The sequence below is a fragment of the Malaclemys terrapin genome, chromosome 1, assembly GCF_027887155.1.
Source record: "Malaclemys terrapin pileata isolate rMalTer1 chromosome 1, rMalTer1.hap1, whole genome shotgun sequence".
In the NCBI taxonomy this organism is placed as follows: domain Eukaryota; kingdom Metazoa; phylum Chordata; order Testudines; family Emydidae; genus Malaclemys; species Malaclemys terrapin.
Genome location: NC_071505.1, coordinates 49,028,742 through 49,049,134, shown reverse-complemented (window position 1 = coordinate 49,049,134; position 20,393 = coordinate 49,028,742). Strand labels below are relative to the sequence as shown.

At 41.4% G+C, this 20,393-nt stretch overlaps 1 protein-coding gene across 6 annotated transcripts in view; it reads left to right on the top strand.

The window, feature by feature from the left end:
- The first annotated feature begins 3,065 nt into the window (after window positions 1–3,065).
- Window positions 3,066–20,393, top strand: part of FOXP2 (forkhead box P2) — a 593,826-nt gene continuing 576,498 nt past the window's right edge. For all 6 annotated transcript variants that reach the window (XM_054023896.1, XM_054023887.1, XM_054023878.1 and 3 more), the window contains exon 1: window positions 3,066–3,346. The gene's annotated coding sequence lies outside the window, so the exon portion shown is untranslated. The remainder of the gene's footprint in view (window positions 3,347–20,393) is intronic.

The following is a 20,393-nucleotide window of genomic DNA, read 5'->3' as shown; positions in this document are numbered from 1 at the left end:
CATGCCCTTGGCCAGCCAGAGGGGCAGAGAAGGGGGGAGGGTGCTGTACCTGCGCCGTTTCAGCCCTCACAGGCTGCATCCTAGGAGCACGTTTGCTGCTCTCCTTCACTGTGTGTTATTTCGTTGGAAGGCTCTCGAGAGTTGTCTGGAGAACGAGAGCATTCGTTGTTGGCCGGGCTTCAGCAGTCAGGTGTTCATAGAAACTTTGTTCAGGATTGCTGGGGGTCTCTTGGCATCGGGACGCGTGCAATTAAAACTACTCGCAGCGCTTCCACTAACAAACTAATGTGAGATAAAGCACGCAGGCTTTATTGGTAACTCTGCAATTATAACAGTTGTATGGAGCAAATATATTTTATAGCCACCCATCAGCAACCACCCTCTTCCTTTGGCAGTGGCAGGCAACAGCAGCGAGCGTGTGTGCCCTTGGGCTGAACTTTCACCTCTCGAACCCGATCAAACCCCATTGGCTGAGAGTTAGGAATCTGAGGAGTAGAGCTCAGCTCCCATCCAAACCTGTAGTCTACACCTCTCCCTTTCTCCTACACACGCGGGCGGTGGTTCGGTGGGGGGGGTCGACAGGGATCTGATCCCACTTTTTTAGCCACCCGCTGCAAATTACCAACTGCAGTAAAAGGAGCTGCTTTTCTGCCCTGCACACACACACACCATCTTACCCGCGCACGCAAGTTTTACTCTGTGCATTTTATTGGCACTCGCAGCTTTCACAGACAGGAGCGATTACACCTCGCAGAACTGCAACCTTTGCCGAAGTGTGAGCAATTCTTTCGCGAGCGTCCCCCCCCCTCCACCTCGCCCCCCGCAGTCTTCCCGGGAATCTCAGCTGCTAGATGTAAAAGTTTATCCTAACTCCACCCCCGCGATAGCTACATTCCTCCCCGTTTCACCTAAAAGCAAGCGAGAAAGGCAAGCAGAAGTGTGGGTGAGAAATCTCCCTTTAAAAAAACACACACAACCCTGTCAGTTTCTGAGCACTCTGCAACATTAATTCATGAGCCCAACGCACGACTAGGCAACCAGCTAATCTTTCAATTTGCTCAGTACACCAACGAGCGAAGTTTTTTTTTTAATTCAGTTTATGTTAATTCTGAGTGACAATCACTTTTGAATCAGGTCTTCAATGAATACAGAAGAGCCTTTTTAATTCAAAATTACATGGAAAGTGTAAGGTCGAGGTTGTGGCGCTTTGATTAGGTGAGTTCTCATTGAAAACCACACACACTGCACTCTTCAATTTCGGATTTACCTTCCTTCGGTGTTTATCTAGGAACCCTGCCATAACATTTAATGTGTGCGATGAAATGATACAGAAAAGAGGAAATCTAAGCATTATAAGCCCAGGATAGGATAATTTTCTCTGTTTCTGCGGCTCTCGTGCTCGTTAATTAAAAGGATTTCAGTAGGAGCCGTGATGCGTGTTTACAGAGAGCGGGGGAAGCCTGAAGTTTGGCTGAGCCTGGTGATGAGTTTAAAAGGCTCGGGTCGGGTGTGTAAATGGCAACGGCTGCTGTGTGTCCCGGCTTCAGGGAAAGGGCCAGACACGTGCTTTGCGGCGCTCACATACAGAAGTCAACGCAGCCTCTTCACTTAATTGTTGCCAGCCGAAAGGTTAGAGTTAGCAGCTGGTTTCCATTGCATACTACTGGGGTGGGGGCTTCCCTGCACCCGGCCATGAAACGTTTGGTGCCCGTGCCCTCCCCCCAAAGTATGGCCCTAGGACATCAGCCCACAGGCTGGGGAGCAGCAATGGTGCTAGAGAGCGACGAGGCTGCTGCTGAGCGAGAGGAAATTAAAGCGACTGCGGCCCTGCTGCTAGTGCAAAGGGCGCCGTGAGCGTTGGAGCGGAGGGCAGAAGCGGGGCTGCTCCTTGCTGGGAGAGTGCAGGGCAGAGCTAGCGCCTCTGGCCGGAGCGCCGCCGCGAGCTTCGCCCCGATACTCCTGCGGCCGCCTCCAACCCCTCTCCGCACTGGGGAAAGAGCAAGACCAAGGGGCGCCCAGAAAACCTGCAGCGTGCCCGTGCTGCAGCTCAACCTGTCTCCGCAATATGCCGTGCGGTGCGTGAAGCGGCACCGCTGGGGGGGGGACAGGGAGGGTTGCACCCCCCCCCCCGCGGGGCGCGCTCTGCTCAGCTGTCACCTTCCCCCGCTGCACCCCACGGAGCTGTAGGGGCTTGTGTGGAAATGAGGCCGGAGTTGGGCCCGTGCGTTTCTTCGCAGCCAGCCTGGGTCCCCCCCCCCAGCTAGAGCGGCGGGGAGTTTACACGGGGTGATGACAAAGCCAAGTGTTCTCTGCACCCAAAGTCCCGAGACTCTGCGCGGGGTGGGGAGACGCGTCCCCCTGCTGTAAATGCCACCAAAGTCCTGCCCAGTCCCCCTAACCCAGCCGCCCCGCTTTCTCGGGAGCCCTTCAAGGCGCTTTGCCCTTCCCAGCCGCCGGAGTCCCCCGCTCCCTTGGCCAGCGGCTCTGCCTTTGCACGCGGGCTGCTCTTCGAGGACTGCCGAGAAAGCCCCGGCCCCTCGGCACTGCCCGTACAACACCAGGCTTTGTTTCCTCCCCGTCTGCTAAACTCGTTGTGTCTAACGGGGGAGGGGGGGGGGGGACGAGAGCAAACAACTTCTCCCCTGGTTTGTTGACATAGCAGGTGGACTTGACGTCAAGCAGGACGCTTTACCGCGAATCCTAACAATATCCTTCTCCGCGAGGGAGTCTCCCTGCCCTGGAGGGAAGCGCAGGGGAAGGAGGGAAAGCAGCAGCTGGGGCACTGCCAAGCTGGTCCCTTTGCACTTTTTTGTTGTTGCAACCCCCCCTCCCCCTTATTACCACTCCTGTGCAGGCCACTTTGCGATCATGTGAGCGCTCACTCCCCTTCCCACAAAGAGGAGTCGGTGGGGGCACTTTTTTTTTGTTGCATTCCCAGCAAAAAACACACACGCTTCGCACAGAGCCAGACCCACACCCACCCATCCACACACACACACACACACACACACACAGGGGGGAGGGAGCGCGCGAGAGACAGCGCGAGCCTCCGAGAAAGCGCGAGACACTGCGCTGGGGCTGCTGCTCCGCAGCCTGCCTCCGTTGCTGCCCCTGCCCGGGGCTCAGCGCCGCCTGCGGAGGAATATCCAGCCCATTTATTGATGCTGCAGCTTGTTGTTGCAGTCTAATCCTCCCCTCACCTCCTGTGTCTCTGCTCGCGCGTCCCGGCAGCCGCCGCCGCTCTTCCTCCTGCAAAGACTTTGTATGTGTGTGTTTGTGGGGGGGCTAGTTCAGCTCCTCTCTCGGTGGCCGCTCATCGGGACGCTCTACCCCGTGTCTCCTTTTGGTAAGTTTCATTCCCCCTCCCGCCCCAAGTCTCCTCTTTGACTTGTTACTTTCATTCTCCCCTTCCCTCCCCCTCCTCCTTTACTTGCTGCTGCAAGAAAGTTTAGCTCCCGCGGCTCTAAGCATGGTGGGTACAAATGTGACATGTGTCAGATTTCTTCTTGGCGTCTCGTACCACTTGTCCCTTTAAAAAATTGTAACGCGGGGGTGTGGAGGGCGAGTTGCCAGATGGGGGAGGGGGCTAATTGGTATGCTTTTATCTATCCGTACATTAGAGTTTGAAATGTGTCTTAAAAATTTGCCTTGATAGCGCGAACACGTTTCAAAAGTGCGATGCAGACACCCAGATGTTTACTTCCCTCCCCGCAGCCCTCCCGACAATAGCATCTATCGTTTGAAACACACAAAGTTTGAATGATCAAGTTGATGCTCTTCAGTTAATTTGGTACTTCGGAAATAGTGCTGCAAGCTACCAAACTTCGGCTTTATTTTAGAAGCGCCTATTGCAAGCTGGAGTTTTCTTTTCACAAGCCCCACCACAACTTTTAGTTTGGATGGACAATAAAGAAAATGCGTTACAATGAAATATCCTTCCTTCATCCTGGGAAGATTTTGGGGGGCGATATTTCAAAGTGAGGGGGCTTGTTGGTTTCCCCTTTCCTTTTGGTTTTGGAAAATTATGGAAGCATGTATATCCTGGTGAAGAAACATGTCACGTTTCTCCTTTTTGAGATCTGTGTGTGAGAGAGAGAAACACCTTTCAGTCTCTCTCTCTGTCCATAGGTGCAGCGTGCAAAGGGGGGAGGAGGGACCAGCTATGACATTGATCCTGCATTCAGCCAGATCCAGCACTATGAACTGAACCCTCTTCTTCCCACTAGCTGCACGTGCAGTGTTTGAGGAAGGTGTTCGCCATCCACCCTCTCTGGCCAGGGCGAGTTATTGCATCTCATTGATCTTCCCTGCACAAGCAGTTACCGCTACCGCTCTTGGGTCTCCTTCTTCTCCACCTTCGCAATGCCTTTTGAATGTGCTTGGCGGATTAGTGTTAACCTTGAACAGCAACAAAACATGTTAGCCTAAAACTGTAGATTAATAAATAATAATGTTAGAGCTATGAAATTCCTGAGGCACAGTTCATAGTTTGTTGTGGGAGCAGTCTCCTGAAATTCACTCCTGAAATTCAGGAGTACTCAGAGACCTAGAAACTTGTGAAAGTTTAATTCTGAGGACTTTGAGATCTAGTAGGTAAATGGCTGTAAGGCATGTTGGGCTTTGTTTTTTAAAGTTATGAGTGTAAGGACAGGAAGGGGAAGAAAAGAGCAAATGCTAACTCCCTTTTGCTCAAGTTTTTTGGGCTTTCCCACAACTAAAAATTCTTTTGAGCATATGCATGAATGTGAACATGAAATGAGATCTTTCTGAAAAACTGAATGCAAAATATAGCTCAGGGTCTAAGTTAGTTTAAAACTTGCTGCAATCAATTTGCCACAGATTTAAACTACAGTGATCAAGGTAAAGACATTTTTGTTCTGTTCCTCTACTCATCTGTTAAATTTCTGTCCGGGTCCTAGTAACTGATTCAAGAGACAAACTTTCAGAGGTTCTGAACCAGTTAAAAAGGGTAGCCCTTGATTACATTGGTGAGCTTTCAGCATTGAACTTCTATGGGGAGAAAAAGACAGAGGTAACAATTGGATTGGGGTTGAGAGAGTTATAGTCTGTATATGGGGGGAAAATATATACATAACAGATGGCAGTAACTGCTCAAGACAGAACACCAGTGAAGTGTTCTTTCTAAAAACGTGCCTAAACTGACTATTTAAAGTTAGTGTCAACTCTGTCTAGAAGAAGAGAATGCAAGTTGAGCCACAGAAGCCAGAGCATGCAGTAATGTAGAGTTGGGGAGCATTTTCATTTTTAAGAGCCTTTTAAAAATATATTTAAACAGAGACTCACACTTTCCAAATGGGTTTTATTGCATCCCCTTGCTGCTTTAGAGCCTGATTTAAAGCTTACTGAAGTAAGTGGGATTGACTTCAGTGGGCTTTGGATCAGGCCCTTGGTAGCTTGATTAACATTTTGAAGCTAGGAAGTTGCGTAGTGGATGAGGGTACTCATGTTATCTTGTGAAAAATGGAAGTTAAAAATAAACTTTATGAGATTTAGCTGCTGTTTTTGTTTTTTCTTTACCAAGTAAATTAAATCTGTCAAGGAAAAGATACTGTTGGTAGTAATGTTGCTATGAAGAAAATAAGGGTTACTCATTAAACCCAATTCTTTGATGCTGCACTAAATCCATATGCGTTAGGTATAAATCATAGTGTTCTAAAAAGGATTTTTTAAAAAATGCGTGTTTTCACCTGATGTCTAAATTCAGTTGATCATATTAGTTACATAGATTGCAATATAAACTCTTTGTAGCATATTGCTATTTTTAACATAGTTGTGCAAAATGACAATGTGGTGTGATATTTTTGTGCATTTAAATTATTTAGCTAACTACCCAAATCAGTAAACACTTGAGAGAAGGGAAGAGGGTTTCAAATAAAGTGTTTTTCAAAATATGTATAATAATCTGAATGCCAGTCAATTTATTAACATCTAAAGTGATGTATAATCTGCTACTGTAATCAATTTTGGTAATATTCAGCAGCCAGTAGTTGCTTGGAACGAGGCCTCCCATTACATTAGGCTTTAACACTGAATAATAAGTTTGAACTATTGCAGGCCAATGACAATTTATACACACTTGGGGTTTTTTTAGTTTAACACCAGTGGTTCTTAATTTTGTCCCAGAAATTTTAATTTATTTCGGTAAGGTGTGTGCATCATATAAGGAAGAAAATCTTGTTTTGTGCCTTACTACTGTTTGAAAAGTTGTATACAATTACCAGAGATCCTTTAAACACCAACCAAGTTAATGTTTATAGAGCGCTCAAAAGATCAAAAGTGCTACATAAGAGCTAGGTATTTTTAATTAATAAATGGATGATATTATGTTTGTGCTAGAGCTAATTTACACAACTGTACTCATCTCCAGGTTTCATTTCCTTCAAATATTGAAATTTTAGAACATAAATTAATCTTTTGTTGCTTATACAGTTTAAATGAATTTCTGCAGTTAAAATGCATTGAAATAAATTATATTATGGATTTATCAGTTAGAAAAGTGGTATGTTCTTAAGTGACAAAACTGTAATCATAAAATTTACTTTATGTCCACTTTCAGCTTGTTTTCAGGACTGATTTTAAGTGAATTAAAAACTGCCGTTCACATTTTGAGGCTATATATCTGGTTCAGCATTGCATGGGCAAGTGGCATTCTGGTCTAGCAGACTGACGAGAGACAAGAACTCTTGCGTTTTGATCTTAGTGTTGCCAGTGATTTGCTATGTGGATTTGGGAATGTTAACATAGCCTCACTGTCTGTTGCTCATCTGCAAAATTAACGTAATGCCACCTACCTGCCTATTTCACAGGGGTGAAGATTATTTATTAATATTTGTTAAATGCAAAGTATTATTTTGTCTCTTCCCTTCAGAGTTTTTACTAGACTTATGTTGGAGCAGTTTAATTCTAGTAGTGGTGTGAAAGAGAAATAGTGGTGTGAGTCACTTCATGTTGTTCTTCTGTGAGTTAAATCATGGAGAGGTCATTTATGTGCATGAATTGAAAGTGATTTAGGACACAGGTCACTAAGAACTACTCATGGGATGATTGTTAGTCGAGAAAATTGTAAATCACAGTTAAACTCAAATACTATCAACTCCATTACAAAAATTGAATGCTAATTTTTGGTACACTCAAACTGATTACTCTTTTTAAACTTTGGGACAGTGGTGCTAGAAATAATGTCAATTACCTATTTTTTTCCTCAACTACCACAACATAGCTCACAACTATCCCTTTGCAGAAGGGACACCCTTAATTTTTGACCCATTTTGACTTGATATTTTCCTATACTATTATTTAAAGTTTTGACATTAGAAAGACTGAGTTTATAGAAAAAGTTATATATGCTAAATTTATTAATCTAATTTATAATCTACAGATTCCAGAAACATATCTTAACTGTTCATTTTGGGGTTTTCCTCATATTTGAGCTTAGCAGTTAGAAGTGCTTATTTTCTTACTAGAATTTGTACTTTTTTTTTTTTAATTTATATTTTAAGAATTGCTAGATCAACCTCAAAAAGCTAAGGAGCAGTAGGCTTAGAAGGTATCAGTTAATAATAGCCACCTTTTTTAAGATTCTCAATTGGCTAGTAACATTTCACTTTGGAATAAACTTTTTATGTGATTTTACTTTCTGTCAGACACAGATGTTTATTGATGTAGATTTGTATTAGTTTTTGCTTCTCTCCTTTATTCATTTTTGTTAGGTCTGCATTTTAAGTGCAGGACCCTTTTGGTTAGAAGGGAGAGACCAGATGTAAAAGTGGCAGTGATAACCTTTGTGTGCTCTTACCTCTGAAGTAGGTGAAAGTAGTCTCTGATTCTCTGTAGTCTACAGGTGTGGCATACACCAAGGTGTAGTTTGGGTTGATGTTCCAAAATAACATTTAAGCAGTAGGTACCAAATTACAAATGTTGTAGTGAAACTAGACAATGTTTGAATCCATTTAGTAAAATGCTTTGAATTCCTGCTCTAAGGCATATTAAACTAAAATATTGAACAAATTGTATCAACCTGTGTTTTAAGTCCTTTTTAATACATAGCAAAGTGATTCCAGGGATGTATACGAATACATGCAGACTGATTGGTTTTCCCTTTTCTTTCTTTTTTTTCTTTTTCTTTTTTCAGTTGCTGGAGTTTGCGATGATGGTGCCTTTTCTATAACTAGGCTAGAGCTTGAGAGTGTTTCTCTTCACTCACACACACACACACACACACACACACACACACACACACACACACACACACAGAGGCCGAGTGCTGTGTATATATACACACATGCGCACAAACATATATATGTTGGTAAAGCTTATTCTAGAAGTCAGAGCTATTTCCCTTGGATTCTGTGTACCATACTTTAAATGTGCCTTGAGTATGGCCATTCAGTCCATTTAATGGCACAATGCTTAGTTGTAGTTGTACTAGCATAGCTAACCATTGCTAATAATCACACACTTTTAATTAATTTCCTGGTGCATTCAGGAGCAATGAAGGTGTGCTGACATCACAGAGTTTCTAGAGCACAGTGACTTACTATGTCACAGTATCTGTGTGGGTGCTTTTAAGTGTTTGTGTATGCGCGCAAAGAGAGAAACAGATTTTTTGAGTTGTTAAATAGCATTTCCTTTTATTGCGGGATAATTTTTTTTCCCCCTCAAGAATCCATGTAGGCATCAACAAAAATATCAATGGATCCCTCTTGAATGGAATAGATTCTGTACATAAAGCCAGCTAGAGTAGCCTAAAGAATAAGAGTTACATGTATGCTTTGTTAATTTTCAGTTACGTATAAATACATTTTAAAATCCCAGAGGGATGCTGTTTTGCTTATAAAGTGTGATTTATAATTAAGTGTATTTTTCCATAATAATAGGTTAATTCTTCATGTTTTCAAGATTTTGGATCTGATTTTACTCTTAATTACATTGGTTTTACAAACTCAGTTGGGTTCAATTTAGTATGGCTAAAACCAGTTAGGTGAGTCATTAGCAATAACTCCACCTGGAGCAGGGCCACAGCAGTTTAAACTGCCCAGAATCCTCACTGCTGGGAACTCTGAGACCAGCTGGTTCAGCCCCCAAAGTGGCCTGAATTACAATTCTGACCAGATTTTTAAAGACCCTTTCCTTGGGGTGAGGAGAGATGAATTTTACTCTTCTCCGGTACAGCTGCCCCCTTGAGTACAGGAAGATTGACATTACCCTTTCCCCTCCCCACTTCTCTGTTGTGTCCATGGGATGAATCTGCCTATTGACTGCAGTGGAGTTACTCCAGCAGATCAGGTCCATAATATTTAAATAAGAGGGGGTTTGGGCCCTGATCCTGCTTAGATTAATGCATTGTTAGTAGTCCTGTTCACATCCGTGGGTCGACTCACATTGCATAAACTTAAATGCGCACATAAATCTTTGCAGCACCATGATTTTGGTTACAATATTGGGACCTTAATTACAATATTTAAAAATGTTATATGGTAAACTTTTGTTGTGATGAAAGCACACCTTTTCCTCATACCACTGGAAAGCTATGATTTCAAGATGTTTTTTAAAAAAATATATTTCACAGATTTTATATAATATGCATCATATTACTAGAGAGAGTGGAACAATGCAAATGAGGCTTTTTCTAGACTTTCAGCAAAAGGTATTTATGACCGATATCTATGGAGTTTTTTTTTTTTTTTGTAAAGGAAGACAGTACATTTTTTAACTGAAATTTTATATGACTTTTACTGTCACCTTTTTTATTTATTTGTATTATTAATTTTATTTATTATATATTTGGTTGATATTCTTATTTCTGTGTGCTTTGTGTACAATTCTGTAATTTAAATTTCATGGGCCCTATATGATTTCTGATGCACCACTGCTCAGCGTTTTTGGAACCTGTTCCCTAGTAATAGAGGAAAATTAGTCTGTTCTTCAGTTTCTGATGCTTTGTGCGCCCCCTTAGTATTCGAAGAAGCTTTGTGGTTGCATAGCCTGAAAATACTGGGATCTTCATGACTATCAGTGCTGATACTGCAGGTGGGGTTGGGAGAGTTATCTAATATAAGATTATAATTTTAAAACCAATCCATAGGCTGGCCTTTTTGATCCTGCATAGCTGAGTGAATTCAGTCATTTCTGGAGTAACTCTCCATGGCTGCCAGCATTTCACAGTCCCAGGACAGGGAGTAACAAAAAGTGAGAAAGGAAGAACTTGATTCCATGAGCACCTCTCTTTCCCAATTCCTCTTCTTTAACCCTGGCAGCTCCAGATGCTGAGCTTGTCCATCTCTTCTGGGCACTCAATGGGCTGGCATTCATCCTGGAAAGATTGGCATACTGCGACTTAAGGCCTAGAAAGTTTTGGACATATTTTTACTGGATTGGGTCCAAAATCGGCAATTTTTTAAACAACATTTCAAGTCAGAGTGAATCCTTTATTGTAATCTGAAACAAAATGTGTAATATATTTAAAAATGCACTTACTAGATATGTACTTAATCATTCTTATTTTTTAAAAAAATGAACTTAGTAGTAGTATATATGAATTTTATCAAAATGATAGCAGCGGTCTCGATCCATAGAAGGAAGGAGAGTGACTGTGCAGGCTTTCCATACTGCTGTGCTTCTGCAGTGGGACCAACTGGAAGAGTGAGGGGACAGTTCAGTTTTCATATTAACAGGCTGCTAACAAGGTATGCATACAGATGGTGAGAGACACTACATTAAAAACTGGCCAAATGCTATCAAAACATTTCTGAAACCGTGAATTACAAAGGAGCTGTCAGATGATGATTTTGAATCCACCCAACATCAGGAGTGACTAGAACAATGTCCCACAGGTGAAATGCTCTGTATCCCATTAATCTGTATCATTCAGTCAATCCTCATTCTAGCTATAAACAAAGTTGAATCTCAATTTTTTCTTTTTCTTTTTTTTTTGTCATTATCATTACTAAAGTTTAGAAGTCTCACTGCATTGTTCTGGAATTTGAGTCAAACAGTAAAAAAAAAAGTTATGTTTAATACATTTGTAATAAAACCTGTAGTTGATATTTCATTGTTTTATAATTAAATTGGAAATTACAGTTTTAACATGTAAAAATAATTCATAGGAAATTGAAATGGTTATTTGTGGGAAGCTGCTACAGCTTTGGAAGAGAAAGTGACAGGGCAAAAATAAGGAAGAGATGGGGAGTATGTGTGGAAACGAGTCGAAAAACCTCCCATGGGATTGTTTAGAATCCAGCAATGACACAAGGTAGCAAAACAAGATGGTGGGTAAATGTTGATGACAAAAATAGAAGGACTTCAGATGTACAGAAGAAAAATAAAAGTGGTGTGATTTATTTTTTAAATCTAAGAACTTGTGTGTGTGACTACATATGAGACAGATTTTGACCGTGACCTCTTCTAAGTAAGGAAATAATGATTTGTATAAGTACAATGTGCATAAAATATTTATTTTATGAACTGGGGGCCAATATCATTATTGATGTGAGCAGGTAGAACCCAGTTCACTGGAGTTGTTTACTTATAACCGCGATGAATTAGTTCCTAGACTCCTCTGAGTTAATAAAATTTAAGCATTTAAGATATTAATGACTTTATGTGCCTTTTGAAAGGTACTTAGTAGTACCTGAAGTGAAGATTTTTTTTTTCTCAGTGCACATCTAAATACCACTTTCCTGAAGTGACACAAGAGGTACAGAGTTCTTTTGAAGATAAAGAGAGGTAAAATTAAAGTGAAGAGTTTACGGAAAATGTAAGCTAGTATCTTTTTAGAGTTAAGAAAAAAGTAATTGAAATATTTATGATTCAAGGCACTGCTGTGTGAGAAAGCACAGACAGGGTTGTGGTTTCATTACAGTACTTACAATATTCACATGACCTAAAAATGGAAGTGCAAAAGACCTAATGCAGTCAGGTATGCAGAGACTGTGGAGATGTGCATAGCTGATGAAACGTGTTCTTCTGTTGTATCAATAAGCTCTCATAATCTTTGTGTAAAAACAACATATTTAAACTTAATGAGGGAATACTATTAGAAAAAGAAATACTAATGATCATGTGCATAACACAATAAATGTAACAGAAGATATTGAGTAGGCTTATTGTAAAGATAACTGTCAGCTGAAAACCAATTAACGGAGTATATGGGTGCTAACAATTTAGAAATATAAGGATGCTACTTAGCTACAAGATCATGATATGTTTTCACCTAGAAAATTCATTCAAACTCATTTGTTATCAATGCTGAATGAATTTAAATTACTTTTAATATTATGGTGATATGCTCAGTAAACTAACTGCTAAAATAGTAGTTAGAAAGATATACTGAACACAAGAAGTTTTACAGAAAGTGTCATAAATCCTCGGAAAACCTTCTGCTTAGCAAAAGGAATGAAGTTTTATTGAGAGAGAAATTAGCTGAGAAATATTTGTTGTTCATCTCTGCTTTAGGTGACTGATGTCTTGTAAAACAGTTAAAGGTTTGTGTGACATATAAAGTGGTAGCTGACTTCCTCCTGAAAATTCTGTGTTAATGCTGCCCAGGAAAGGGCATAAAATAAATCTAAACAAGTACAAATATATATCTTGTAAAATTGCTAGGTGGTTTATTTAAAAATATTTGTTTAGCATTTCTTATAACCAGGATCCAGATCGTGCCCTCAAAGTAAACATATGGAGGGCTGGGAAATAGCAAAATGAGTGGGGAGAAATTGTCCAGAGAGGAGAGTCTGTAGTTACTGTCTAAAGCCCCCATCATGGATTTGGAACTCTGCTGGTATTTTGTATGGCCGTGCGCAGACACACATGCTGCGGGATGCTGACCCACACCTTTACATGATCTAAGACAGGTGTAGATGAGGCTTCCAACTTTTTTATGTGGATTTGGTGTACTTCAAACTGCAGGGCTGAACATTCCCTATAGATGAGCATAGTGTAGTAAAAAAAAGTGCTGTGCAACATTCGGTTCCAGCTTAAAAAGCTTCTTATGTTTCAGCAATGGGATTTTCTTGAGCAGAAACTTCCAACGCTGAAAAACTTAATGGTGGTTTTTGTGATATTTTTTTTTTCTTAAAAAAAAAAAAATGTCTAGGATGAGAAGGAAGGTTACTTTCAAAATCTAACTTGTTCCTTTCCTCCATTTGCTCATACCACACATTTATATTAAAAGAACTTTAAGAACTTCAGCCAAAGCTATTTGAAATTGGTGGGAAAACTCCCATTTACTTCAATGGGTTTTGGATCAAGTCCTAAGCAAGTGCTGCTGATACTCAAAGTATCTTTTCTTTGCTGAGGACCTTTTGTCAGTTCCTATCATGCTGACCTTTCAGAATGTCCTGTGTTTATCCAAATGAAAGTTGCTTGTCTCTCTATATATTTTCCTGTGCCAAGCATGCTCTTGATGCCTTCTTAACCTCCTTCCACCTCCATAACTCCCCCCCATAAAAAGCCTAAAACAACTAGTGAGAAGTGTTCTCACTATTTTGTAAAACATAGGACTTTAGACTAACTGTTGTGGGAGTCCTAGCAAGTGATTGTTGGAATGGTTTTCATTTGGAACCACATGTTCCAAGTTGTAGCTCCTGAAGAGGAGTCGAAATTACTTTTTCATAGTATTTCAATACACTTAGGGGTTCATTTCCATGTACACAATCAATGAATATTAACAACTAGGGCATCCTGATACATCAGTTGCAGGGGTGTAGATTTCGGGGTATATAGTACAAATACTTCTTTAAAAATGTACTTATACATACTCATTTTAAATAAAGATATGTTGGAAAAGCAAAGTTAGTCATATTTAAAAATAAGCCTCCTATAACTAGATATATATTAGATGTTACTTTAACATCATTTGACTATCATAGTAGGCATCCAGTAACTGAGCATTTCTATCGAGGTTCTTATATTAGTGCCCATAAGTTTGTATCTGAGTCAAGATAACTGAAATCGAAACCTAAGATTCTTTTAATGGCACTGTTTAGTGTGGTTTGTATGACTATAGTGTGGTTTGTATGAATATATTCTAATATCCATTGACTCTTCCTGGCTTCTTTGTAACTGAGGAAATTATTACCAGAAGGGGAAAAATACCATTATATAGGGCACAATTTTGTTGCAAATTGAATTATCAGCAAAAGTTACTTCCGTTGAATTACTTTGGGTTTAAACCAATTTGAGTGTGAAAAATTGGAATAAACTATTCAAATATAAGATCTTTCATACAATCACCTGCAACATTACCATAATTAGAACTAAGTATTCTGCAGTTGCACAATATTTTTGTTGCAGTTGAAATTGACACCGCTCTTGAATGTTTAAGCAACAGATCAAAAAATAAAATCCAGTGTTCTTCAGCAAGGTGGTTTCCTCAGGATTTATTTTTCAGACAAAGCAGTCTGCAGTTGCTATTTATTTGCAGCAGCAGAATGAAACTAATGAGCCTCTGGCCAGTTTCACCATTGTTGCTCAGAACTGTGTATGTAGCAGTGAAACTAAGGTTTCACTCTGCTGCTACTCTGGAAAGCTTCACAGCAGCTGATGAACTGGAGGTGTTCTCCATAGACCTTACTTGTGTTTGTTTCATATTTGATTGTAGCTGGCAGGTTTAGTTCTCTGGCTAATAGGTATCTGGTCAACTTTTCAATCCCTGCAGTAGCTTTAACCCTACAGGATTCTGTTATTTGTGCCATTTTAGGTACTTTCGGGATTTTGGTTTATAATAGATTTGACTCAGCGGGGCTTGTGTTAACTCCATGATATTATACTTTCTTTATAAGGCTATTTGTGGGAGCTAACTTTTTCTTGTGTTGCAGTAAAATGTACATTATATTAAGTGTTTTTAATGTGTTTAGGAATTAGGGACAACCTTTGTTCAGGGAGTTTTATAAATGAGTAGTAAGTAGAGTAATGTTAAACTCCCCAAGTTTTATTTCTATTAGTGTCTGAATGTAATTTGTTCTCACTCTTTGTGTGTTTGTCTGTTAAGGCAATGCAACATATTGAAAAGATTTGTTTTATTTTCCAATTATTGTTTTATGAGTAGTCCATGACCTGATGGAAATCATTGTTTCCGAGAAGTTTTACTACTCTTTATATATATTTGTATATAAAAAACAAGGCATCAGTTATGATTGATGAAATACAAAATAATTGTGATTTAGTAGGCTTCAAACACAGTAACCTAAAATTAAAATTTTAAGCAGAATTTTGAAAAACTGCCACAAATCTTTTCTTTGTTCTGTTCTTGACAAATGAGTGTGAACCAATAGTGACTTTTGAAGATCTTAAGATAAAGCAATATAACGGATTTAAAGATAGATAATTCTAAATTGCACACTCTTTTATTCCTAGTTCACATCTGTGGAGCGAAGGGTTGTCTTCCTTCCATTGCACTGCTAAAATGTGTGATTTGTTGAGAGATCTATATTAATAATGATTTTTATCAGATATCTAGAATGATGTGTAGTGTTTGTCATGAGTGAAAAGGAATATCTGTATAATCAAAGAGCTTCCCCCCCATAACACTTCTTAATACCAGCCCATATCAGAGTGTGTGGAAGAAACTTCCTTATTAGTCTAGAGAGCTCAGAAAAAAAAAATAACTCTAAGGACCTTCGCTCATTTTCCAGGGGCCTGATTGGCTGACTGTGTTCAGCTGTTTTTCTCTTTCCGGTGGATGGAAAATGCTCTTCTTGCTGGCTAGGGTGTTTTTTTTTTTTTTTTAGTTTTTTTTACTTTGTTAATTTTTCCCTCCTCCCCTCCCCTTTTTTTGGGAGAAGGTATTGTAGGTGATCAGATTTAGCTAGTTTTACATAGGGTGATTTGATCTGAGGAGTGTTTTTAGTTTTATTTTTCTCCTCCTGTTCACTAGAACACTCTCCTGGGGGAAAGCCCACAAGATATGTTCCTGTTCTGCAGTGGGTAAGGATAGTCCTGAGAGAAAGTAACTTCCAGTTTCAGTATGTGTCCCAGTTTTATTTTAAACAACCACAAGACAGGCATTTTGGCTCCTGAGTAAACTATATCCCCTCCCTCATTGTGAAGAAGGACGGTATTGTGGTTAAGGTGCTAGACTGGAAGATCTGGGTAGAGTTCCTGGGTCAGATGCAACTTTTGTATATCTTTGGCTGAGTCCCCTAGTCTCAGTGTTGTGAGGATAAATTAATTAATTATTAGGAGGTGCATAGACACCATAGTGGGGTGAGCCATAGGAAAACTGATTTAAAAAATAGCTTTCTTGAGTTCAGTGAAAATAGACCCAACTCCTTTAAGCTCATCAATTCGACATTTACCACTAACTAGGTGAAAGCACTTTGAGCTCATTAGCCTGTGACTTGAGTCCTACTATAAGCACAGTAGCTACAGAAGTAAGTTAGGCCCTCAGAGGGGAACTATTTTGGATGTGAAATGGATCCTTGTCCATTGAGGCTAATCTCCCTCGGGTAGACCAAGTGCTTTCCTCTCAAGATAACGCTTTGCCCTCAAGTGACCATTATTGATTTGAATTAACTTCTGATGGGGAGTTGGATAGATCTGAAATTAGACTTTTCAAAAAGGATAGTCTAAGGGCATGGGTTAAGCAAGTGGTCTACACTTTTAGTCTGATACAACTTTCCAAAGCAGAAAGGGGATGGTGAACCTATTCTAGCTAGCTGTGACCGACAGACTGATTTTCCTGGTTCACTTCTCTGTCCTTTCTTGTCCAAAGCATTGTTGTTGTTTCCAAGACCTGTCAGGTGTCTTTACACTATGTCAAAGGATAACTCTTTCATTCTTGTAGCTACTGAGTTGGACTTCAAATACAATAGAGATGAACAAGAAAACCACTATCTCATAAGGCTGGATAACGCCCATGAAGGATTCGGTGGTGATGGTGGTATGGCCATAGCTGCAGTGATGAGCTGCCAAAATCTTAACAACCGGTTCCCTCCTCACCCCAAGAGGGGGTAGTAGCCTGCCCCCCAGGACTCCTGCCCCAGGCCGCCGCCACCACGCACCACGTGGAGCACTGGTGGCTGGTGGCGCTTCAGCCGCACCGCTCGGCTGGAGCCAGGCTGCGTCGCCACTGCGCAGCACCTGGAGCACTGGGTCAGGCCGAGCTCGCAGCCCGCCGCCCAGAGCATGCGCTGGCGGGGGGGCGAGATGAAGCTGCGGGGGGAGGGAGAACAGCCGGGGACTAGCCTCCCCGGCTGGGAGTTCAGGGGCCGGGCGGAAGGGTCTTGTCAGCCACCGTAGTGGGTGCCCACCTCGCCCCGCCCCGCCCCTAAGAGCCAGAGGGACCTGCCAGGGGGCGAGGTGGGGAGTCGAAGTCCCAGTGGTGCTTACCTGGGGTGGCTCCCAGAAAGCATCCGGCAGGTCCCTCTGGCTCCTAGGGGTGGGGTAGTGTAGCGGGGGGGGGGAGCAGGAGGTTACCTGCTGCGGCACGGTAACCCTCCTTGTGCCCCCCCACCCCAGTTCACCTCTGCTCCGTCTCAGCTTTCCTGGGCCTGAGTGCAAAGCCGCTGCTTACTTCTCAGCCCTCCTAGGCTTCCCGCGTGAACAGCTGATTTATGGGAAGCAGGCGGGGGGGGAGGAGAAGTGGGGTGGCGCGTTCGGGGGGGGAGGAGAAGGCGGAGTGGAGGTGATCTGGGGGCGGGGCAGGGAGCTGCCGGAGCCCCCACGGAGTCGTCACCTAAGGTGCCACTTTAAATTTAAAAGCCCTTTTAGAACCGGTTGTCGAACCGGTTCTAAAAGGGCTTCTAAATTTAACAACCGGTTCCCGCAAACCATCACCAGCTCACCTCTGCATAGCTGTCCAGAGAGGATACCCATAATCTACTCGTACTTGGATGATTTTTTTTTTGAGGCCGGAAATGAAAAAAGAGAGAGCCTGTGAAGCAGGTCATAATCGTTTGTAGAATTTAATGGTTGCAGGATAAACCAAATCAAGAAATCTGTCACTCTTTCAGGAATTAGTTTATCTTGGAGCTATGATACTTGGTCTACCATGGTACTTCTCTTGGCTTATGAAATAGAGGCACAAATAATCTTCTTGAACCAATCAACTTCTCTTACATCCTGGATATATGTGTAGGTACCAGGGTTGATAATGAATTTATGGCTATTACAAGGTAAATATGGCTCCATAAATGTCCTCCCCAATGCTTTTCCATCAATTGGTTACCATAATCCAACTTGTGTTTATCCCTGCCTTGCAGTTACAGGATGAGAAAATTAGACAAGAGTCCTCCTTAAACTATTCTCTTAATTCCTGATTGGATAGTAGTTGAAGTAGGTAAATGTCTATTGGGGAGAGTCCTGCGGCACCGTTATGACTAACAGATGTATTGGAGCATAAGCTGCGTCTGACGAAGTGGGTATTCACCCACGAAAGCTTATGCTCTAATACATCTGTTAATCTTAAAGGTGCCGCAGGACTCTGTTGCTTTTTACAGATCCAGACTAACGCAGCTACCCCTCTGATACTTGTCTTTTGGGGTGGGACCTCAGGTTTGGAAAGGGCTGTTTATGACTGAATAATGAACATACTAAAGGCCTCAGTATTTGGCATGCAGTTCATCACTTCAACTGGGACAACTTCACCCCTGTAATATTATCAACAATTAAGGGGCATAAATAGCAGGGGCATGGTGAAAACCCAGTGGAGAATCATCATTGCAGAGAATCATCTTATGGATGGAAAGAAATTTCATGTTTCTTTTGGACAGCTACTTGGAATTGAAATGTAGAACCCCAGCAGACTGACTGAGTTGGAGCCATATTGAGCCATTAGAATGGGAACTGTATCAGTCAGCATTCCTCTGGATTTGGCCACAAATTGGAACTCTGTAGTTGGACTTGAGGGGCTCTGACTCAAGCAGAAAGGTAGATGTATTCTCCTTCAGGTTCTGGGACTCTTGATCCTGGGACTAGACACTGTCTTACTGGCAGAGCAGCCTTACAGCCAAAGTTGATTGACAGTCTACATTGGGTTGGCCAGGGACTCTTGTTTCTTCAGCTCCTAGTTCAAATTCTTAGTCTTTCCCTCAAGCAGGACCCATCTTAAGGACCCAGTATGTGGTCAGTTCTTGAACACACATGGCTGCATATATGTAAGATTATTATGTTCTCTGTATATTAGAATCTAGGCTTCCTTCAGGTCTTGATACAAGGATATACAATTAAATCATTTTATAGGGGATGTTCCTAACATTCTTTCACAACATGTTGAATAAAGACCTGGGCACCAGCTGCTTGAAGAGCCAAGCAGCTGCTGCATATGGGTCTTATGGGCTAACGTGGACTGCTTCTCTGTGGTGCGATGAGAGAGTTTGTTTGTTTGTTTGTTTGTTTGTTTAAGGACAGCTGAAATCTAAATTACTCCCTTTTGATCTTTGATTGAGCTCAGGTTTCTCATTGTGGTTCCTCACCCTTTAAGCCATTTTTCTAGCAGTCCTCTCATTAGTCTGCTCCCTCCTGGAGGATAATTCTTTAATGCAAGTTTCATCTCTGCTTGATGTAATATCAGTACCAGATACTGATTAAGCCTCTCCTTCATTTCCCTTCTGGTGCATTCTTTTACCTTTTCTGTTTGGGTCTGGGCATATCTTTGTTTTCTGCCCAGACCAAGAAGCGCTTTCATGTGTTCAGGGTGAAGCGTTCTTTAGCTAAATAAGCAAGACAAATTCCAGAAGATAGAAAATCAAATGTCCAGTTTATAATTTTTGGGGCCACAACAAAGGCTGAATGGCCCCTAAATCTTCTGTTTTGTTGTGTTGTAAAATATATTAAGGAATCTTTTGCTGCCATGGGTAAAGAGGCTCTGCCTTTTATCAAGTCTTATTTTGTAAGCTCCATCTCTCCCTCTTCTTCTGCTTCCCTTCTAGACCAGCAAAAGGGAGCTGCCTCATGGGAATCCTTGATCTACAGGCTTGATGTAGATGCCACTTTGGGAAATGTCTAAATTTTATTATGAGGTCCTAGGTAAAACAACAAATAATTTGGGTGTGACCAAACTTCTTCCACACGCCTCATAAAAATATATTCTGCACATAAGTAAAATTCTGTATTTTGTCTTTCCTGATGGAGAATCCCCTAAGTATTTTGTACTTACCTACTGAACAAAATTTTAGCGGGCTTTGGAAGGGTGAGATTTTTTTAATCTGATGTTAGCTCTGGTTATAATGCAAATCCGCTGGTTCTAGAGAGCCCCACCTTTGATCTGCCTAATTTGATTATTGCAGTCCTTCTTACCTCATTATCAGAGGCATTGCTCCTTCCACAAGTCTGAGAAACTTCACATAGATATTGCAGTTCTACTCTAAATCTGCAGAGGTTAAAAAAAAATCTATTCTAAAAAATCTGCCATAAATATGCATGTAGAGTAATTA